At 43.8% G+C, this 24,334-nt stretch overlaps 1 protein-coding gene and 2 long non-coding RNA genes across 9 annotated transcripts in view; 2 read left to right on the forward strand and 1 right to left on the reverse strand.

The window, feature by feature from the left end:
• LOC106569453 (ephrin type-A receptor 3-like) overlaps window positions 1-24,334 on the forward strand; it is a 242,004-nt gene that overhangs the window by 7,800 nt on the left and 209,870 nt on the right. The window lies entirely within an intron of this gene.
• LOC106569456 (uncharacterized) lies at window positions 14,676-16,034 on the forward strand. The gene is made up of 3 exons (XR_001320496.2): window positions 14,676-14,851; window positions 15,348-15,466; window positions 15,584-16,034. It is a non-coding gene; the product is annotated as an uncharacterized lncRNA (long non-coding RNA).
• Window positions 16,031-17,972, reverse strand: LOC106569457 (uncharacterized). Of its 2 annotated transcripts, none has more exons than XR_001320498.2 (3): window positions 17,715-17,972; window positions 16,808-16,893; window positions 16,031-16,648 (listed from the first exon to the last, which is right to left on the reverse strand). It is a non-coding gene; the product is annotated as an uncharacterized lncRNA (long non-coding RNA). The 2 variants fall into 2 exon arrangements; XR_001320497.2 differs by having other exon boundaries at window positions 16,031-16,663.

A 24,334-nucleotide genomic window follows, 5' to 3' on the forward strand; every position in this document is an offset into this window, starting at 1 on the left:
ATGCCCCCATTCACAGGACTGTCGTGGAGCAGGTCGAGAGCTTCAAGTTCCTTGGTGTCCACATCACCAACAAACTATCATGGTCAAAACACACCAAGACAGTTGTGAAGAGTGCACGACAATGTCTATTCCCCTTCAGGAGACTGAAAAGTATTGGCATGGGTCCTCAGATCCTCCAAAAGGTTTTACAGCTGCACTATCTAGTGCATTATGACTGGTTGCATCACCATCTGGTACGGCAACTGTTTGGCTTCCGACCGCAAGGTGCTACAGAGGGTAATGAGTATGACCCAGTACACCACTGGGGCCAAGCTTCCTGCCATCCTGGACATCTATACCAGGCGGTGTCAGAGGAAGGCCCTAAAAATGGTCACAGACTCCAGCCACCCGAGTCATAGACTGTTCTCTCTGCTACCGCACGGCAAGTGGTACCAGAGTGCCAAGTCTATGAAAGCCTGAACCTCTACGGGATCGGTGTTGTAATTAACAAGAACATTTCCCAGGACATTGACATATCTGATATGGGCAAAAAGCTTAAATTACAGTGAAATAATAGCATGCTATTGTTTGAGGTGAGTGCACAGTTATGAACTTGAAATTGTATTAATAAACTAATTAGGCACATTTGGGCAGACTTGGTACAACATTTTGAACAGAAATACAATGGTTCATTGGATCAGTCTAAAACTTTGCACATAAACCGCTGCCATCAAAATCTAAATTGCACCTAAGCTGGAATAATACATTGTGGCCTTTCTCTTGCATTTCAAATATGATGAAAAAAATGTATTAAAAAAATGCATGTTTTTTTTCTATGTATTATCTTTTACGAGATCTAATGTGTTATATTCTCCTACATTATTTTCACATTTCCACAATATGTATATCCTTGCTTCAGGTCCTGAGCTACAGGCAGTTAGATTTGGGTATATCATTTTCGGCGAAAATTGAAAGAAAGGGTCCGATCCTTAAAGCCATAAGACTGCCGAACAGTTGATCAAATGGCTACCCGGACTTTGAATGACCAGTTCAAACACACTCATCTTCAATTCCCACCCCCATATCCCTCTTCTTCTCCTCTATTTTCCTTTGTCCACCTCTTCCTCCCACACTTTTCTTCTCTCCCAGTCTTTCTAGCACTCTCTTTGCTCCACTTCTATTCCTCCCTCCTCTCTCCATTTGCCCCTTTCTTCATTGCTGGCCTTTTATTTATCTTAATTGAAGTGGCCTGTTTGATGCCTACTTTCCTCCCTCCCTGCCTCCCCCCACCCTTTTTCTCTTCTTTCCTCCAGTGGTGTGTAGTGTGAAGGGTGCCCAATGCTGTGGGTCTGAATGGCAGTAGTAGTGGGACTGTAAACCAACACCGTGGGACTAATTTGGTTTGGCTTCTATGGGTTTTTAGGCTCAGGCTTTTATTGCCAATGCCCTCTCCTCTTCACCCACTCTCCTTTTCATCAATGGTTACCCTTTCACCTGCTCTTTCTTTCTTTCTTTCTTTCTTTCTTTCTTTCTTTCTTTCTTTCTTTCTTTCTTTCTTTCTTTCTTTCTTTCTTTCTTTCTTTCTTTCTTTCTTTCTTTCTTTCTTTCTTTCTCTCTCAGGCTCTCTCTCGTTCTTTTACCCCTTAAACATCTTTGAATCTCTTTCTCTCTCCTGTTCTCTCTTCTTTCTCTCCCTTTTCTCTTCCTTCTCTCACTCTCTCCTTCCCTCTCCTCCCCCTTCCCTTTCTCAACCGGTAGTCATGCTCATTATGAGTTCAAGGTATTCATGTCTGTGACTGTGGCTATGCCATTAGAGCAGCTAGTCAGCCAGCCAGTCAATCAATCAGTCAGCCAGTCAGTTGGTCAGTCAGCCGGTCAGTCAGTCAGTTGGTCAGCCAGCCAGCCAGTCAGTCAGTCAGTTAGTCAGTCAGTTGGTCTGTCAGCCAGCCAGTCAGTCAGTCAGTTGGTCAGCCAGTCGGTCAGTCTGTTAGTCGGTCAGTCTGTTAGTCAGTCAGTCGGTCAGTTGGTCAGTCAGCCACTCAGTTGGCCAGCCAGTCGGTCAGTCAGTCAGGCAGTCAGTCAGTCAGTCAGTCAGTCAGTCAGTCAGTCAGTCAGTCAGTCAGTCAGTCAGTCAGTCAATCAGTATGTGAAGTGGTGACAACCTGTCCTTGTTTACAGTTTTTCTCCATTGGTTTGGCTCATTTCTTGAAACAGAAATTACATTCTCAAAACTACATGGACAAACCTCCAAACCACTTGGCAATTGTTCACAACAGAATTGAATTTCTCATTCATTTCATCAAATTGCAAATGTCTAAGTACATGTCTCAATGTCTCAGTACATCTTTGCAAATGATTAAGTACATGTATCCTACATTTAGCACAATTTCCAAGTGAATAGATCTTATCGATCTAAACTGATTGTTGATTCTCAGTCTAATGGTTGTTCGCTCCAAAACGTGTCAGCGTCATTTCATTGTATAAGTCATCACATGCACAATAGTCTGTTCAATTGTCAAAATTAGTCAAGAACATAATACCATGAATACCATATATGAATCCCTTGGAACATTTGATAAATTTATTACAGCAATTGACAGTCAGGTGAAACTAGAACTTGACTAACGAAGGAGGAGTTTCACACATCTCAGATGACCAATCAAACAGTATGTTTAGTTACCTGACAGGTGCTGTCCATGACTGTGAATGCTGCCAAACATGTATGTAAAGAGCTTGACCATGCAGGACCAGTACAATTTCTGAACATGGAGGCACCTGGCCAAGTAAATGAACAAGGGCAACTGCCTGCTCGAGGAAGAGGAAGAGGAAGAAGAAGAGGAGGAGGAGTAAGGGTGCGTGGTGGTGGAATAGGGGGAAGAGGCCGAGGAGCACGAAGACACCATGCTGTCCCGGATGAAATTCGGGCCACAATTATAGACCATGTCATCAACCATGGCCTCACAATGGCGGAGGCAGGTCGCCGAGTGCAGCCTAATGTGCCTCGCTCAACAGTCTCCTCCATCATCCAAACCTTTCGCAGGGAAAACAGGTATGTAGTCAGTCAATGATGGAATTATATGTTGTATAGGACAGGACACTGTGCATAGAGCAAGAAATATATTTATTTAGACATTTACCTATTCATTTAGTGTGTGTGTGTGTGTGTGTGTGTGTGTGTGTGTGTGTGTGTGTGTGTGTGTGTGTGTGTGTGTGTGTGTGTGATAGGCCTACAGTAATATCTTACCTCAATGGGATGTTATGATACTAAAAATGACAAGAAAAACATTGGAGAAAATAAACTATGGAATAGTTTATTTTCTACAGTATTGATGATACAGTTTACAGTAGTATTCCAGTCACTGTGCAGTGATGCATTAGAATTGTGGTAAAGTTACTGTAAGTAAAACAACAATACAATTACATAGGTAACTCATTCTGTAAGGAATACATAAGGTATACATTGCGAATGGAGTGTTGTCCTTTGACTTCTATATCTAGGATTGGACGACAACCTTGCACGGGTGGCAGAGGAAAACTTCTCAATGAACAACAAGAACAAGAGATCTGTAACATGGTGATGGCAAATAATGCCATCATATTGAGACAGATCCGCACTGCAATCCTACAAGACAATGCCATATTCCAAAATGTCAACTCTATAAGCAACTCCACAATAGACCGGATATTGAAGAAGCATCAGATGACAATGAAGCAAATTTACAGGGTACCATTTGAGAGGAACTCTGATAGAGTGAAAGAGCTGCGATACCAGTATGTACATGTAAGTCAGTTACTGGTTGTCCATCATTATAACCTTTTTACAATTAAGCAGTGGTACCCAAACTTTTTTGGCTTCAGTACCCACTTTACCTGATTTGTGTATCCAGGTAATCCAGGTATGGAAGTATTTGATTTATCTGACTTCAACATTTCGCCTAAAAACTGCAGCTTACTGTATGATGCAATTATCATTATAATCCTTATTTTGAAGAATATAACATACAATAAGAAAAGGGGTCAAAGAGCTGCAATTAGTGCCTCCCATGTACATCTATCTAATACTGTGGGTTTTACTGTAACATTTCAGTAAGTCTAGTCATTGATGATTTCCCCCCTCCCCTTTCTGTCAAATACCCCCTGTAGGACCTCTGCATAGGGGTACATGTACCCCAGGTTTGGAACCACTGGAGTAGTGGCCAGCAATATATTGAACTTAGTGGAGAACATAGAACATTCCTATGTAATTGTCTGTAACTGTAGTGTATGACTCTTCTGTATGACTGATTTGATGTTTTCTTTTTTTTACGCTATTGTAGAGAATAATGGCATTGGAAGGAAACGAGACCCATCACATCCTCGTGTATGTGGATGAAGCTGGCTTCAACCTGGCCAAGGGCCGAAGACGTGGCCGTAATATTATTGGCCACCGGGCCACGGCGGATGTCCCAGGCCAGCGAGGGGGCAATATAACTATGTGTGCTGCCATATCTGAGAATGGTGTGGCCACTCACATCCCCAGTCTTGGCCCATACAATACACAGAAGCTCCTCATCTTCTTGGACCGCCTTCATTTTGATTTGATCCCTGAAAATGAGAGAGGTCTCGTAGGGCCTCACCTACCACAATATGTCATTGTATGGGACAATGTGAATTTCCACCGTGGCCCGCTCATCAGGGCCTGGTTCACTAGATGGTCATGGTGTTCCTACCACCTTACTCTCCTTTTCTCAATCCTATTGAGGACTATTTCTCCGCTTGGAGGTGGAGAGTGTATGAGCATCGGGCTCAAGATCAGAGGTCCCTGCTCCATGCAATGGACGCTGCGTGTGAGGATATTACAGGAGATCAGTGTAGAGGATGGTTGCGACATGCATGCCGTTTCTTCCCTCGTTGCATCGCAAGGGAGAATATACGCTGTGATGTGGACGAGAATCTGTGGCCAGACAGACAGCAGCGTGTGGATGGCCAGGAGGGTGAGGATGGTGGCCAGGAGAGGGAGGGTGAGGACAGCGACCAGTGAAGAACTGTTAGTTGTGAAACTCCAGCTTTATTTACAGCACTGTAGGCTGCATATCATTTTCATTGTTTTTTGTTTGTGTGTTTATATTACAGTATATTATGCTGTATACATTTTCTTTTTACTCTGATGTATGGAAGTTACTTTATGTGTGTGAATGATAATGGTTACAATTTCCTTGGCAGTATGAGTGCAATGTGTGATGTCAAACCTTGGATGCTACTCTTACCCTAAAATCCTATTTCTTTTTTTCAGTTTTATACACAATTGTATTCTGTTAGCTGGACAAAAAAACAGTACAGTAACCATTGTCAATGAAGGACTGGGCTAAGACTGAAAGGTGGACATGAGGGATATTTCAATGGTCCTCTGCCATAGTGACAAAACATCTAAACATTTTGACTTGCAGTGCATACACAATGCCAAAGGGACGAAGCATTTTGGGGGCACTGACTGTTTAAATGAGAAGGAAATTTAGTTTTGGTTAAAGCACCAAGAGTGTTGAGAACGTCCGGTCTGTTTCAAGAAATGAGCCAAAGCAATTGAGAAGGATCTTTGCCATTTTCGTGGCACTGACTCTTTATATGGGAAAGGAATTTAGTTTTGAAGCATGAGTGAACAGTTTTAGGAGAGATACGAGCTTTTGCAAGTGAGCTATAGTGTTGTGCTGAACTGTAAGACTGTTTTGCCAAATGATCTTAGAGTTTTGAGAATGTAATTTCTGTTTCAAGAAATGAGCCAAACCAATGGAGAAAAACTGTAAATTGGGATTCTCCATAGGTGTTCAGATCTGTCTCTTTCCCACTATCTCCTATTTGACACATTCGTCCTCCCCTCCCACTGTGTAGCCGTCCGCCTGTTCACAACTCACTATTCTTGCCCAATTTACCTTCCTGTGACCACTTTCTGTGTGATAGCTCTGAGACAGTTTGTGTGTGTGTGTGTGTGTGTGTGTGTGTGTGTGTGTGTGTGTGTGTGTGTGTGTGTGTGTGTGTGTGTGTGTGTGTGTGTGTATCAGGGTTCCGTTGGGGTCTGTCTTGACCTGTCTCTGCGCTCTGTTGGTTTTCCAGACGTTCCGTCTGAGAGAATGTGAGTGCTTGTTCCCCATAGATAGTCTGACACACACATGCACACTGTAAAAACATTGCTATAAGAATGTATTAAATCTATTATCTCTTTGAAGAAAGAACAGTTCTATTTCTATGTCTTTACTTTGTGAATGTGTCTGTGCGTCAGATTGTGTGTTTGTGCCGGCATTTTGTCTTTGTACTGTATGTGTGCATCAGTGGCGGTCGGTGCCGTTTAAGATTAGGGAGGACGATGTGTTTTTTTTAATGAGCTTGGCCGAGCTTGGCCTTACTTCTATTAGAGCATATTGGATGACTGTCATTTATATTCCATTCAACCAGCTCAGTGTAACATCGATAGGTTTAGGCTACTACATTATACTAATTTTCCCTTTACCCATCATGAGGCTGCTACAACCAAGCTTACAAATTAATGTTTATAATGTAGGTGCACAGGTCCAGAGACAAATTGGAGTGTCACGTCTGTGCCTGCTCCTCCCCTCCGGCATACGACGTCACAGGAGTACTAACCACCGGTCCTGGGATTCATCATTACGCACACCTGGCACTCATCATTACGCATACCTGTGAATCATTATGATTCACACCTGGACTCCATTACCTTCATCATTTTCTCCCCTTTACAGTGGGGGAAAAAAGTATTTGATCCCCTGCTGATTTTGTACGTTTGCCCACTTACAAAGAAATGATCAGTCTATAATTTGAATAGTATGTTTATTTGAACAGTGAGAGAGAATAACAACAAAAAATCCAGAAAAACGCATGTCAAAAATGTTATAAAATGATTTACATTTTAATGAGGGAAATAAGTATTTGACCCCTCTGCAAAACATGACTTAGTACTTGGTGGCAAAACCCTTGTTGGCAATCACAGAGGTCAGACGTTTCTTGTAGTTGGCCACCAGGTTTGCATACATCTCAGGAGGGATTTTGTCCCACTCCTCTTTGCAGATCTTCTCCAAGTCATTAAGGTTTTGAGGCGGATGTTTGGCAACTCGAACCTTCAGCTCCCTCCACAGATGTTCTATGCGATTAAGGTCTGGAGACTGGCTAGGCCACTCCAGGACCTTAATGTGCTTCTTCTTGAGCCACTCCTTTGTTGCCTTGGCCGTGTGTTTTGGGTCATTGTCATGCTGGAATACCCGACCCATTTTCAATGCCCTGGCTGAGGAAGGAGGCTCTCACCCAAGATTTGACGGTACATGGCCCCGTCCATCGTCCCTTTGATGCGGTGAAGTTGTCCTGTCCCCTTAGCAGAAAAACACCCCCAAAGCATAATGTTTCCACCTCCATGTTTGACGGTGGAGATGGAGTTCTTGGGGTCATAGGCAGCATTCCTCCTCCTCCAAACACGGCGAGTTGAGTTGATGTCAAAGAGCTCCATTTTGGTCTCATCTGACCACAACACTTTCACCAGTTGTCCTCTGAGTCATTCAGATGTTCATTGGCAAACTTCAGACGGGCATGTCTATGTATTCTTGAGCAGGGGGACCTTGCGGGCGCTGCAGGATTTCAGTCCTTCACGGCGTAGTGTGTTACCAATTGTTTTCTTGGTGACTATGGTCCCATCTGCCTTGAGATCATTGAGAAGATCCTCCCGTGTAGTTCTGGGCTGATTCCTCACCGTTCTCATGATCATTGCAACTCCTCGAGGTGAGAGATGTTCAGGGACATGCTTGGATGTCAGGTGATTGTGTACATCGATGACATCCTGATCTTCTCAACCAACCTTGAGGATCACATCACTCACTTTCGAGCAATCCTGGAATGCCTCTTGGCTAACCACCTGTTCGTCAAGGCGGAGAAGTGCCAATTCCACCAGAGGGCTGTCTCCTTCTTGGGCTACCAAATCAGCCCTCAGGGACTGAGGATGGAGGTCAAGAAGGTAGATGCAGTAAGGTCATGGCCAGTCCCAACCACCATCAAGGGGTTACAACGGTTTTTGGGGTTTGCCAACTTTTACCTTTTAACTTCAGCACCGTCGGTGCCCCTCTTATCCCCCTCCTCAAGGATGGGACTCATAGGTTGGTTTGGTCTCCAGCAGCGGACGAGGCATTTCATCTCCTCAAGGGGTGTTTCACCTCCGCCCCCTTGCTAAACACACAGATCCCATGCTGGTGGCCCACCTTGGTGCAGGATGTTACGCGGTATGTCAACTCCTGTTCCGTGTGTGCTTAAACCAAGTCACCCCAGAATGCTCCAGCAGGGAAGTGCCTGCCGCTTCCTGTGCCTCAACAACCTTTGTCCCATCTATCCATTGACTTTGTTACTGATCTTCTCCCTTCTGATGGTTTCGGAAGGTACTCGATAGATTCTCCAAGTCATGTCGATTAATCCCTCTTCCTGGTCTTCCCACTGCTCTCCAGGTTGCTGAGGCACTCTTCCAGCAGGTCTTCCAACATTATGGCCTTCCGGAGGACATCGTCTCGGACTGTGGCCCCGAATTCAAGGTCACTGTTAGCCTCACATCCGGGTATCGGCCTCAGTCTAACGGGCAGGTTAGACAAACATTGGCATTAGAATGGCCTTACTGAAGAATTCAGTGACTTTCAATGTGGCACCGTCATAGGATGCCACCTTTCCAACAAGTCAGTTCGTCAAATGTATGCCCTGCTAGAGCTGCCCCGGACAACTGTAAGTGCTGTTATTGTGAAGTGGAAACATCTAGGAGCAACAACGTCTCAGCCGTGAAGTGGTAGGCCACACAAGCTCAGAGAACGGGACCACTGAGTGCTGAAATGAGTAGCGCAGTTGCAACACTCACTACCAAGTTCCAAACTGTCTCTGGAAGCAGCGTCAGAACAAGAACTGTTCGTCAGGTGTGTCAGGAAATGGATTTCCATGGCCGAGCAGCCGCACACAAGGCTAAGATCACCATGTGCAATGCCAAGTGTCGGCTGGAGTGAGTGGTGTAAAGCTTGCCGCCATTGGACTCCGGAGCAGTGGAAATGCATTCTCTGGAGGGGTGAATCACGCTTCACTAACTGGCAGTCCGATGGAGAATCTGGGTTTGGTGGATGCCAGGAGAACGCTACATACCTGAATGCATAGTGCCAACTGTACATTTTGGTGTAGGATAAATAATGGTCTGGGGCTGTTTTTCATGGTTCGGGCTAGGCCCCTTAGTTCCAGTAAAGAGAAATCTTAAAGCTACATCATACAATGACATTCTAGATGTTCTGTGCAGTTTTGGGAAGGCCCTTTCTTGTTTCATCATGACACTGCCTCATGTACAAAGTGAGGTCCATACAGAAATGGATGGTCGAGATCGGTGTGGAAGAACTTGACTGGCATGCACAGAGCCCTGACCTCAACCCCATCGAACACTTTTAGGATGAATTGGAATGCTGACCGTGAGCCTGGCCTAAAACCAAAAGTTTACCTTGACTTGGAAGAGTTGGAGGGTTGGATGTCCATAGCCAGCAGGCATTCCTCTCTGTTTGTGTCAGGTGGATGAGTAGGCTAATTAGCTGTATTAGCAGTCTTGTTTAGAAGTTGTTTAGAAGTCACTGTATGCTTGTTTAGAAGTCACTGTATGCTGCCACTACATGCTAAAGAGAAGAGAAGAGGAGAGGCAAGGATCCGAACAAGATGGTGGACTAAATTACTACAGTGACTGACATCTCTAGGAGAGCTAAGGGACATAGAGACACTTACTACACAATATCAACCCTGTGGGTGACTGTTTTTGAGAAATATTTAATTTGGGAGAAAAACACCCGCTACGCATCAAATAGACAGAGGGCACTTTGTCCAAAAGAAGTTTGCATTACTGTAGCTCGCAATATTGCATCCTTTACACTGGTTTGGGTACGCTAGAGAAGAGAAGAGAGGAGAAGATGAGAGGAGCCCCATCATGACGCAAGTTAGATCCTAATGTTCAAAGCTCTGCAGCCCTCCTCAATCCCTCCTTCCTTCTCTCCTCTCTTTCTTCACTCTTCCCTCCCTTCTCAATGTGTTACCCTGACAACACTTTCCCCTGTTCAACTGTGCTTTCACTCGTTTAACAAGAGAAAGGAATGGAAGGTCTGTGAGATGAGACCACCGTGTGTGTGTGTGTGTGTGTGTGTGTGTGTGTGTGTGTGTGTGTGTGTGTGTGTGTGTGTGTGTGTGTGTGTGTGTGTGTGTGTGTGTGTGTGTGTGTGTGTGTGTGTGTGTGTGTATGTGTGTGTGTGAGCAGTCTCTGCTATGTGGTATCTGATGTAGCAACCTGGACTCAGGTGTAGACATAACATAGTAAATGAAAATCCGGTATGCTCAAATTAGAATGATATGTTACGTTTGTTATGTATTCATTTGTGGATGTTCATCATCTATTTTGTATGATATGTTACGAATTACAATTTGCATGATATGTTACGAATTACAAATAGTTTGATATGTTACAAATTGCAATTCGTACAATATGTTACGAATTTGCAATACGTATGATATGTTACAAATTCCAATTTGTTGTGGCTAACATTAGCTAGATGGCAAACACTAATGTTAGCTAGGTGGCTAATGTTAGCTAGGCTAGGGGTTAAGGTTAGGGTTAAGGTTAACGTTAAGATTAAGAGTTAGGTTAAAGGGATAAAGTTAGGGGAAGGGTTACTTTACATGCTAAGTAAACACAGCAAAAAAAAGAAACGTCCCTTTTCAGGACCCTGTCTTTCAAAGATAATTCGTAAAAATCCAAATAACTTCACAGATCTTCATTGTAAAGGGTTTAAACACTGTTTCCCATGCTTATTCAATGAACCACAAACAATTAATGAACATGCACCTGTGGAATGGTTGTTAAGACACTAACAGCTTACAGACGGTAGGCAATTAAGGTCACAGGTATGAAAACTTAGGACACTAAAGAGGCCTTTCTACTGACTCTGTAAAATACCAAAAGAAAGATACGTGCTCATCTGCGTGAACATGCCATAGGCATGCTGCAAGGAGGCATGAGGACTGCAGATGTGGCTAGGGCAATAAATTGCAATGTCCGTACTGTGAGACGCCTAAGAGAGCGCTACAGGGAGACAGGACGGACAGATGATTGTCCTCGCAGTGGCAGACCACATGTAACAACACCTGCACAGGTTCGGTACATCCGAACATCACACCTGCGGGACAGGTACAGGATGGCAACAACAACTGCCCGAGTTACACCAGGAACTCACAATCCCTCCATCAGTGCTCAGACTGGCTGAGAGATTCTGGACTGAGGGCTTGTAGGCCTGTTGTAAGGCAAGTCCTCATCAGACATCACCGGCAACAACGTCGCCTATGAGCACAAACCCACCATCGCTGGACGAGACAGGACTGGCAAAAAGTGCTCTTCACTGACGAGTCGTGGTTTTGTCTCACCAGGGGTGATGGTCGGATTCGCGTTTATCATGGAAGGAATGAGCGCTACACCAAGGCCTGTACTCTGGAGCAGGATCGATTTGGAGGTGGAGGGTCCGTCATGGTCTGGGGTGGTGTGTCACAGCATCATCGGACTGAGCTTGTCATTGCAGGCAATCTCAACACTATGCGTTACAGGGAAAACATCCTCTTCCCTCATGTGGTACCCTTCCTGCAGGCTCATCCTGGCATGACCCTCCAGCATGACAATGCCACCAGCCATACTGCTCGTTCTGTGTGTGATTTGTTGCAAGACAGGAATGTCAGTGTTCTGCCATGGCCAGCGAAGAGCCCGGATCTCAATCCCATTGAGCACGTCTGGGACCTGTTGGATCGGAGGGTGAGGGCTAGGGCCATTCCCCCCAGAAATGTTCAGGCACTTGCTGGTGCCTTGGTGGAAGAGTGGGGTAACATCTCACAGCAAGAACTGGCAAATCTGGTGCAGTCCATGAGGAGGAGATGCACTGCAGTACTTAACCTCTATGGGCTAGGTGGGACGCTAGCGTCCCACCCGTGGTGCACTCCATCAACAGCAGGTGCATTTCAAGAGCGGCAAATTTGAAGCCAAATAAATGTCAAAATTCAAATTTTTAAAACATACAACTATTTTACACCCTTTGAAAGATAAACATCTCCTTAATCTAACCACGTTTTACGATTTCAAAAAGGTTTTACGGCGAAAGCATAAATTTAGAGTATGTTACGACAGTACATTTACTAGAGTTGTGTGTAATGTTTTGTCAATTCAAAGACAGGGTCACCAAAACCATAAAACCAGCTAAAATGATGCACTAACCTTTTACAATCTCCATCAGATGACACTCCTAGGACATTATGTTAGACAATGCATGCATTTTTAGTTCTATCAAGTTCATATTTATATCCAAAAACAGCGTTTTACTATGGCATTGATGTTGAGGAAATCGTTTCCCTCCAATAACCGGCAGTCAAGTCAACACCACAAATTAAATAATTAAACTTAGAAAACATTGGTAAAATATTATATTGTCATTTAAAGAATTATAGATTTACATCTCTTGAACGCAATCAACTTGCCAGATTTAAAAATAACCTTACTGGGAAATCACACTTTGCAATAATCTGAGCACTGCGCCCAGAAAAATACGCGTTGCGATACAGACTAGACGTCATGTTGGGGAGATCTAAAATCGAAAATACTATGTAAATAATCCATTACCTTTGATTCTCTTCATCAGATGTCACTTCCAGGTATCACAGGTCCATAACGAATGTAGTTTTGTTCAAAAAAGCTCATCATTTATGTCCAAAAATCTCCGTCTTGTTAGCACATGATCTAAGCCAGCCGGACTTCTCGTCATGAACGAGGGGAAAAAATATATTTACGTTCGTTCAAACGTTGTATAGCATAAATCATTAGGGCCTTTTTTAACCAGAACATGAATAATATTCAAGGTGGACGAATGCATTCTCTTTTATAACGTATTGGAATGAGGGTACCCAACATGAACTCGCGCGCCAGGTGTCTAATGGGCCATCATCGTTCCATGGCTCTTGTTCGGTCAGATCTCCCTCCAGAAGACTCAAAACACTTTGTAAAGGCTGGTGACATCTAGTGGAAGCAATAGGAAGTGCCAAAATATTCCTCAGCCCCTGTGTTTTTCAATGGGATAGGTTTAAAGGTAATACAACACATCAGGTATCCACTTCCTGTCAGAAAATGTCTCAGGGTTTTGCCTGCCAAATGAGTTCTGTTATACTCACAGACACCATTCAAACAGTTTTAGAAACTTTAGAGTGTTTTCTATCCATATATAATAAGTATATGCATATTCTAGTTACTGGGTAGGATTAGTAACCAGATTAAATCGGGTACATTTTTTTTATCCAGCCGTGCAAATACTGCCCCCTAGCCCTAACAGGTTAATGCAGCTGGTGGCCACACCAGATACTGACTGACTTTTGATTTTGACCCCCCCCTTTGTTCAGGGACACATTATTCAATTTCTGTTAGTCACATGTCTGTGGAACTTGTTCAGTTTGTCTCAGTTGTTGAATCTTGTTATGTTCATACAAATATTTACACATGTTAAGTTTGCTGAAAATAAACGCAGTTGACATTGAGAGGACGTTTCTTTTTTTGCTGAGTTTAGTTACAAAGTAACTAAAAAGTAGTCAATTGTAGGAAAGTTGTCCGTGATGATATTCGAACACGCAACCTTCGGGTTACTAGACATTCTTGTTATATGCCCACCCATCCTGCTTTCGTTTTTTTTTGTCCCTTAAAGAAGCAATATGTAACTTTTTGGGCAACCCAACCAAATTCACATAGAAATGTGACAGATCTGTCATTCTCATTGGAAGTTCTATGTGCTCTATTTTTATGCTTCCCATGCTTGCGTTTCATTTTTGCATCTTTTACTTTTGGGTTTGTACACCAGTTTATAACAGCTGAAAATGCTATATTTTTGGTTGTGGAAAATATATTTCACAGCGGTTTAGATGGTACAATGACTCTCTACACTGTACTTTCTTGTTTTGTGACATAAACTGAAATTAGGTGAACGATTCAAATTTTAGCAACCAGGAAATGACGGAGCCTTCTGTCTTGTAACCATACCAATGACGGAGCCTTCTGTCTTGTAACGTTTACTATGTTACATCTAGTCTATGAGACCAGGCTGGAGGTAAGCCTGTGTCTGTTTGTGTGTGTGATTCTGTGTGTATAAAAGAGAAAGTGTGTGTGTCGTTATTGTATTTATTTGTTGCTCTCCTCATTCTGTGGTACTGGCAGGGTATTCAGTGTGTGTGCATGTGTGTGTCTGTATCTGCTTATGTGTATGCTGATCTTATTGTGCAGTCTGGCATTTGGCAGGTCCATTTGATTCTTGGCAGGTAGATCAGAGCTCCTCTCTGCCCAGCCGAAGCAAAGGATTACAGAGAAGAGAGAGAGATAGAGAGGGAGAGAGAGATGAGAGAGAGACAGAGAGAGGGAGAGACTTCCCGAGGCAGCCCCATTCAGCCCTATTCATCCGCCCCTGGGAATCGTATCAACGTATACATTGACTGTGTTCATCAGGAAGTGCATAGAGGATGTTGTATCGGTCCCAGGTTCAAATGTTTAAACCTGCAATGCGTAACAATGTGTGTACAGGTGTTTTTGGAGACCCCTCTGTCAAGAATGTTGTATTTCTTCTACATTTAAACATGATATGCCAGAAACCCCAGCTCTCATTGCAAGTCGCCGCTGGGATGACGTAGATTCAACATCCGCTCGGAGACTTTGTAGCTGTGATAGTGACAACCCAACAGTCGGGAAATATGAGGCTGTGGATGCTGATGCAATTACAGTTATGGACCAGCTTGATGATAACTCAATTCCATTTTAGCAACACTGTCTTCAGAACAGGTACTCAAAATGTTATACACCGGCTGTTATTCTCCTTTTTATATTGTAATAAAAAATATCCACGCTGTCAGCCAGAAAGGTAGCTAGCTATCAAACTTAGCTAGCTAACGTTACATGGTTGCTAGCTAAAAGCTTAGCTACCGGGAATTTCCCTGCCTGGTACAAGATAGCAACATGACGATAGCTTTAGTACATTAGCTATCATACTTACGTAAAAAAGCAGTGTAAAATATTAATTTTGACTATCATACCTCTGCATTCATGGAAAATAACCTTTGCTTTGGCAAGTCCTTTGCCCTTCTCTGATTCCTATACTAGCTAGCTAATAACATTACTGTTAAGGTCGCTTGATTCTCGAGAGCCATGGCTATGAAGATGTGTATGATTGTAGAAGTGTTATACTCAACTCTTCTGCATGAAAATCATTATTGTTTCTACATAAAACCATGTAGTGAACAATCCTAATAACTGTGTTGTGTACATGTTTTTTCTGTAGGATTCCAGCTTTGAAGAGCCCCAGACCGTCCAGGGGCACAGGCAGGACTGCAGAAAGAATTGGACAGGAAGACCTTGAAAGGGCTACCCGACTGAAAGGAGAGGCTGGCCGAGAAGAAGGTTAGTAAAAGTCTTTCACCTGTGGTACTGTTTACCCGTTTCACAATATTACAATCATATCACACAACATTTGGCTACATTCTGTAATTTCATGTTGCTTTTTTATTATCATTACAGACTAAATTGCGAGAGCTGTCCATTGAAGGGGAGATGCTGGAGCTGTCCGCTTCCCTTCTACCTGGAGTGATTTTTGACATGGTGTACCGGAGAGCTATCCCAGGGTCTCCAGAAATCCAAGACAACCTCACTGGTGCACCTGCCTTAATTGCAGGGAGACTCCTGCACCTTACAACACACAACTGCTGCCATTTCACCACTGCAATATTCAATGTATTTATTACCAAGTATGTTACCATAACAAGATGACACTTTCCATGACTACACCGTACTTTATTCTTAATTTGGATCTAAATTAAGAAAATATGGTAATATCTTTAAGTAGTTTTGTGAATTTTTCCTTGGTCTGGGTGAAATCAGTTCAATACTTTACCAGTTCACCACATTGTTTCCCTTACACTACCTTGTATTCTTGTTTATCTACCTAATAAAACTATTTGGCCTGATCGTCTAATCGGACCGACTTGTTTTGTACTGCATTTACACCAGGGTAGTCCGTCCGTCTTTCTGGATATCTATCCACCTGTGGGTCTGCTCATTTGAAGTGTAAACCGTCAAGAGCGTAGATATCCAGGAAAATAACAGTTTAGTAAATTCTTCTAAAGCCATTCCAAAAGTACAATGATGACTATATGCTAGATAAATGCACAAGTACTGTTTCTCACACAAGTTTGTTTCCCACACAAACTTCCCTTATTTATATGTTTGATTGTAGGCCCACCTCTTTCAAAAACAATTCTGAGTTCTCTGTCGGTTTTCACACTTTCCAGGAAGCACCAAGTCTGACAACAGGGAATGCTCCAGTCCTTCCCAGCTCAAAGGTGTGCTGCTAACTGTATCCTGTGCTGCGTGGTGACATCTCCTCGAAGTTGTAGCAGCTCAGTTGTTGGTGCCACTTCATGGAGTCTTTGGTCATCTGATCTCTGGATCATTCTCCTAGACCCTATTGAGAGCCCAGTCTTCTCAACACTGCTCTCTGAAGTTCTGGGATGTAGGTGTATTCCTTTGCAGTTTTCAATGCGTGGACACGTCACTTTTGAGACTTGTTATTGTAGTCTCCTTTAGCTGAAAGACAAAATACTGACAAAATATTATTCTATATAACTTCATTACTATCAGTGCAGAACTGAAGTGTTGAAATATAACAGCCATAACATATATTATATTGTTATGAGTTCTAAGAAATTTGTATTTTTCACATTCGAGAGGACAACTAACACTTACATCTTGTTGCCCTACGCGTTCTCCAAGGCTGGACAACGGTTACAAAGGTTGTAGTCAAGTGCTGCCAGTAGGGCTCCAGCCTTAGACTGGAGGAGAGAAAGCAAACCGTGTACATAAGTAAGTGATTCTGGAAGGACGCCAGCTCAGATGTAGACCTAGATCAGGGATGAGCAACTCCTGCCCTCGGGGGCTTAATTGGTGTCACACTTTCCCCCCCAACTAATCACACCTGATTAAAGTAATTGCATTCTAAACTGAATCCCATTATAAGTTGATTATTGGGTCAGGTGTGTTGGCTAGGGAAAAGTGTGACACCAATCAGGCCCCGAGGACTGGAGTAGGCCAACCCTTATCTAGATCTGACTCCAATAATCAACTAATCATGATCTTCCGTTTACAATTAGTTTATCAGCTGTGTTTGCTAGGGATGGGGAAAAAGAGTGACCACTCTGGCCCCGAGGACTGGAATTGACCGTCCCTGACCTAGATAGACAAAGTATCAAACATGCTCCATCAATCCTAATCTGGAATACGATTTTACCTTTTGACAACTATGACAGAATTGCCTTCGATGAACATCAGTCTTATATTTCCAGGGTAAAAACATTCAGTTTAGGATGAACGGAGTCAGTATTTGTTTCCATCATTGGATAAGGAGGTTATTAGGCAGAATGAATGTTTCCAATCATTCAGTATAATGTCATGTTAGTTTTATACACTCAATACATGTGCATCTTCTGGGCTAGGTCTGTTTACATCTCAACCAGACAGCTCAACTGGGGAATAACAGTAATATGTGTGCAGTAGGCTAATATTATACATCTTGGGTAGTGCATTTTCCTGAACAGTTTAGCATTATAAAATGTTTACTTTGTTGTTAGGTAGCTAAAACGATGTCTTTGCTTACCGATCGTATTCTGCTCCACTACTCGACAATGGTGCGGCTGGAAATACAGGCTTGCCAGGAGTTAATGTTGATTTATTCCTGTCATGACTGATATTTTCTAGAGTTTAGATGTCAAATAATGAAGCTATAACAGTTGACATGAGAAGAGAGATAAAATTAGCTAGTTTTAGAATGTTTTGTTTACAACAGCTGACAAAAAAATGGGGCGTTCAGAGAACACTAGACGTGCAGTTGAGAACATTTCCATGGTAACGGTGCCTCTTTACAATTCCATGATGAAACTTTGAAACGAATTTGCCACTTGTTGTAGCAAACGAGTTTCATGAAATACATGGACCAGAAACAGGGTCACATTTTTTACTAAATATCAGTAAGCCAGGCTAGCTATGTACAGCAAAATAGCTAGCTAGCTCTCTGCTTGGCAGAATGTTAGCTACGTGTATCGGTCTCATTGCAAGACTTTGGCTAAAGTTTTGACGTGTTGAATCTTGAATACTCCAGCCAACGACATGAGATGTTCTAGAACTAGACCGTTCAGATCAATGTACTCTGTGGCACTGCCTCCTCACTGACGGAAAACACGTCACACATTGTGCACAATTCAATGAATACCAGTGAATAACGCGGTTCTCAGGCAGGGTAGCGGCACACTATTGTTATTGTTGAATCACATTGGATGACCACTAGCGACTTATTGGAGCGTCTGAGCCCCAAACCAATCCAAATGTAGTATTCATCGGTCAGAAAATAGATTCAAACACAAGTATTCAGACCCTTTACTCAGTACTTTGATGAAGCACCTGGCAGAGATTACATACTCGCGTCTTCTTGGGTATGACGCTACAAGCTTGGCACACCTGTATTTGGGGAGTTTCTCCCATTCTTCTCTGCAAATCCTCTCAAGCTCTGTAAGGTTGGATGGGGAGCGTTGCTGTACAGCCATTTTCAGGTCTCTCCAGAGATGTTCGATCGAGTTCAAGTCCATGCTCTGGCTGGGCCACTCAATGACTCAGAGACTTGTCCTGAAGCCACTCCTGCGTTGTCTTGGCTGTGTGCCCAGTGGCGGTTCTAGACCATTTCAACTGGGGGGGCCAAGCTGGGGCCAGTTGTACTGTTAGAGGGGCCAGTTACATTAGACGTTATTGTTGTCATATCGTTTTATTCACTGCATTGCAGGCATTACAATGAGGAAAAAAAGTATTTGATCCCAGGCTGATTTTGTACGTTTGCCCACTGGCAAAGAAATGATCAGTCTATCATTTTAATGGTATGTTTATTTGAACAGTGAGAGACAGAATAACAACAAAGAAATCCAGAAAAATGCATGTCAAAAATGTTATAAATTGATTTGCATTTTAATGAGGGAAATAAGTATTTCACCCCCTCTCAATCAGAAAGATTTCTGGCTCCCAGGTGACTTTTATACAGGTAACGAGCTGAGATTAGGAGCACAATCTTAAAGGGAGTGCTCCAAATCTCAGCTTGTTACCTGTATAAAAGACACCTGTCCACAGAGGCAATAAATCAGATTCCAAACTCTCCACCATGGCCAAGACCAAAGAGCTCTCCAAGAATGTCAGGGACAAGATTGTAGACCTACACAAGGCTGGAATGGGCTACAAGACCATCGCCAAGCAGCTTGGTGAGAAGGTGACAACAGTTGGTGTGATTATTCGCAAATGGAAGAAACACAAAAGAACTGTCAATCTCCCTCGGCCTGGGGCTCCATGCAAGATCTCACCTTGTGGAGTTGCAATGATCATGAGAACGGTGAGGAATCAGCCCAGAACTACATGGGAGGATCTTGTCAATGATCTCAAGGCAGCTGGGACCATAGTCACCAAGAAAACAATTGGTAACACACAACGCCGTGAAGGACTGAAATCCTGCAGCGCCCGCAAGGTCCCCCTGCTCAAGAAAGCACATATACATGCCCGTCTGAAGTTTGCCAATGAACATCTGAATGATTCAGAGGATAACTGGGTGAAAGTGTTGAGGTCAGATGAGACCAAAATGGAGCTCTTTGGCATCAACTCAACTCGCCGTGTTTGGAGGAGGAGGAATGCTGCCTATGACCCCAAGAAGGCCATCCCCACCATCAAACATGGAGGTGGAAACATTATGCTTTGGGGGTGTTTTTCTGCTAAGGGGACAGGACAACTTCACCGCATCAAAGGGACGATGGACGGGGCCATGTACCGTCAAATCTTGGGTGAGAACCTCCTTCCCTCAGCCAGGGCATTGAAAATGGGTCCTGGATGGGTATTCCAGCATGACAATGACCCAAAACACACGGCCAAGGCAACAAAGGAGTGGCTCAAGAAGAAGCACATTAAGGTCCTGGAGTGGCCTAGCCAGTCTCCAGACCTTAATCCCATAGAAAATGTGTGGAGGGAGCTGAAGGTTCGAGTTGCCAAACGTCAGCCTCGAAACCTTAATGACTTGGAGAAGATCTGCAAAGAGGAGTGGGACAAAATCCTTCCTGAGATGTGTGCAAACCTGGGGGCCAACTACAAGAAACGTCTGACCTCTGTGATTGCCAACAAGGGTTTTGCCACCAAGTACTAAGTCATGTTTTGCAGAGGGGTCAAATACTTATTTCCCTAATTAAAATGTAAATCATTTTATAACATTTTTGACATGCGTTTTTCTGGAATTTGTTGTTGTTACTCTGTCTCTCACTGTTCAAATAAACCTACCATTAAAATTATAGACTGATAATTTCTTTGTCATTTGGCAAATGTACAAAATTAGCAGGGGATCAAATACTTTTTCCCCCTCACTGTACACCATAAACCTACATTATTACACACACACACACACACACACACACACACACACACACACACACACACACACACACACACACGTCAGATCCGCCAGATCCAGCTCAGAGGTCCCGCTCATGAGCTCCATCAGCAGGAGATTTTCATTTAGAATGGAAAATTAAATAAACAAATGTTAGTGCATTTGATCGTATCGAATTGATTCATTCTCTAAGCAAACCGAATCATAGTGAATCATTTCAAACTAAACGTATCGTTCCTGAATTGTATAGGAGCCCATGTATCTAGATACGAATCAAGTCTCAAGTGGCAGTGCACATCTCCAACTCAATCATGAAGTTTGCTGATAACACAACAGTGGTAGGCCTGATTACCAACAACGATGAGACAGCCTACAGGGAAGAGCCCTGTAGGAGCTGTGCGAGGAAAATTACCTCTCACCCAATTTCAACAAAACGAAGGAGCAAATAAACTTTGATTTGATTTGAGAGAGAGAGCGAGGGAGAGAGCAAGCGGAAGAGAGTGAGAGTGAGGGAGAGGGAGAGCGAGTGAGGGAGAGAGCGAGAGGGAGGGAGGGAGAGAGAGAGAGAGATAGGAATAAGAGGAATGAAAGAAGGGTGAAGTGATACATAAAGTATGTATAAAAGAGAGCGAGAGAGGCCAGGGGGAAGTAGGGAGGAACCTCATTCCTCATATTTAGAGTGGATAAGGCATGTGTCTAACAAGCCTTATAGTTGGGTTTAGGGTGGGTAAGTGGTACTTTAAGTGGAAGGTCTGGGTTTGGTTTGGACTTGTGTAGAATTATAGTATTTCCTGGTTCAGAATGGAAGAGAGTCAGATTGTGCCAACATATCCCTTGCCTTCTTTTTGCTCTGAGAATGTGGAACTCACAGCATGGTGGCAATAATCAATAAATCAGCATGCTACTATGTAACCTGGCCACTCTCAGTGTGTGTGCGCGCGTGAGTGTCTAATATGTGTGTGTGTGTGTAACAGTGTAGGTTCCGTCCCTCTCTTCACCCCAACCTGGGCTCGAACCAGGGACCCTTGCACACATCAACAACTGACACCCCACGAAGCATCGTTACCCATCGCGCCACAAAAGCCGCGGCCCTTGCAACGCAAGGGGCAACCCTACTTCAAGTCTCAGAGCGGGTGACGTCACCGATTGAAACGCTATTAGCGCGCACCACCGCTAACTAACTAGCCATTTCACATCGGTTACATGTGTGTGTGTGTGTGGGGGGGGGAGTTGACACCAGGGCATCACCAGTGAGGTTTAGCTACAGTGGGCTGTTTCAGACATGACAACCTACATGATATTAACCCTGTGATGATTACTGTAGAGTGAGCTGGTTTATTCATAACCCTAAGCCAACATTGTCATCATCGTTTCTTAACAAAAAATGCTGTCCATTTAATCAATTCAGCCTACCTCCTGGAAGTGAATCATTACGAATACAGGAACTTGATGATTTGTTGACATCATGCCATCATTGGATATCATTTAATGCTAAATTCACGTAATGTACTGAACATCAGATGGAAATAAAATAGCTGAGAAAACTTTCCAACTAAGAGACCCGTACAAAGGGGAACAGACGAGAAGGACCCATACAAAGGGGTACAGACCAGAAGGACCCATACAAAGGGTTACAGACCAGAATGACCCATACAAAGTGATACAGACCTGAAGGACCCATACACAGGGGTACAGACCAGAAGGACCCATACAAAGGGGTACAGACCAGAAGGACCCATACAAAGGGATACAGACCAGAAGGACCCATACAAAGGGATACAGACCAGAAGGACCCATACAAAGGGGTACAGACCAGAAGGACCCATACAAAAGGGTACATTAGAAGATGGATCCTTTGTTGTAAAGTGTTGTCTCTGGGTGCTTGAGTTTGTTTCAAGCTCCTGCTCAATTGATGGTGTGTGTTTGTGTGTTTATTAGATAAGAGTGAATCTGACCCAGGTCTGAGTGAGTGAATGATGAGTTGTGTGTTTTAACTCCGGGCCAGAGCAGCTCTGACCCGTGTTAGATTACACTTACACTGTTCCCCAGAGAAAGAGAGAGAGAGGAAGGGAGGGAGGAAGAGAAATAGGTGCGGGGTCATTTCATCCCGCCAACACACTATCATGCTACGGATGTGGATGGACAACGTAGTGAGACTAGGAACCTGGGTCGCTCTCTCCCAGGAGCACAAACACACACACACACACACACACACACACACACACACACACACACACACACACACACACACACACACACACACACACGCACACGCACATAGACGTGCTAGTGGTGTCAGTTGACAGGATACTGTTCCTGATATATCATTGATGAGAGGATAGGTCATTGATCACAAGTGATAAGTGCTATTGACAGGAGGTGTGAGGAAAGTGTTTGTGTTCCCGTGCACACATGGACTTGTGTGTGTGGGACAGACCGACCCAGGGTCCCTATGCCTTCATTGATCATAGGGAAAAGTGTAGTCAGCACTTTTGGGCTATAGAGGTCAATTCGTCAACACTGTACATTACATTATGCATGATTCACCATTTCTGTACGCTATGAACGTGACTGTAAGGTGTAGACATCACACCACTATTCTTCTATTACAATGTGTGTCCATGACCTGAACGCTGGAGTCTAATAGTGTTTTATTCTCTAAGCAGTGAGGCTGTATTGAGACTGGGGCAGGGAACTAGAGCTGACCTTTACAACACAGCAGGAGTTCTCCACTGTTCTCTCTCTATTACTGTCACACACACACACACACACACACACACACACACACACACACACACACACACACACACACACACACACACACACACACACACACACACACACACACACACACACACACACACACACACAGTAATGTAACATGGCAGTCCCCTGTCACGTTGCACTGGGCTGTGGAGAGTGAATGCCACTCACAGTAGCTCTTATACAGTTAAAAAAATACAAAGAGAGAGGAGCGAGAGAGATTATGGAGAGAGAGAGATGAAGAAAGATAGAGAGGAGAGAGATAGAGATTATGGAGAGAGATAGAGAGGAGAGAGCTAGAGAGGAGAGAGCTAGAGAGGAGAGAGACAGTGAGATAGAGAGAGAGAGAGAGAGAGGAGTGAGATAGAGAGGAGTGAGACTGTGAGGAGTGCGATAGAGAGGAGAGAGACAGTGAGGAATGAGATAGAGAGGATCGAGACAGTGAGGAGTGAGATAGAGAGGAGAGAGACAGTGAGATAGAGAGGAGAGAGACAGTGAGATAGAGAGGAGAGAGACAGTGAGATAGAGGAGAGAGACAGTGAGGAGTGAGAAAGAGAGGAGTGAGACTGTGAGGAGTGAGATAGAGAGGAGAGAGAAAGAGAGGAGTGAGATAGAGAGGACAGAGACAGTGAGGAATGAGATAGAGAGGATCGAGACAGTGAGGAGTGAGATAGAGAGGAGAGAGACAGTGAGATAGAGAGGATAGAGAGCGAGGTGTGAGACAGAGAGAAGAGAGACAGTGAGGAGTAGAGAGAGGAGTGAGACTGTGAGGAGTGAGATAGAGAGGACAGAGACAGAGAGGAGTGAGATAGAGAGGACAGAGGCAGTGAGGAATACGATAGAGAGGATTGAGACAGTGAGATAGAGTGGAGAGAGAGCGAGGAGTGAGAGAGAATAGAGAGACAGTGAGGAGTGGGATAGAGAGGAGCGGGACAGATGATTGAGATAGATAGAGACAGAGGAGTGAGATAGAGAGTAGTGGGATAGAGGAGAGAGGGCGAGGAGTGAGATAGAGAGGAGAGAGACAGTGAGGAGTGAGATAGAGAGGA

This window comes from Salmo salar, chromosome ssa14, assembly GCF_905237065.1.
Source record: "Salmo salar chromosome ssa14, Ssal_v3.1, whole genome shotgun sequence".
NCBI classification, from domain to species: Eukaryota; Metazoa; Chordata; class Actinopteri; order Salmoniformes; family Salmonidae; genus Salmo; species Salmo salar.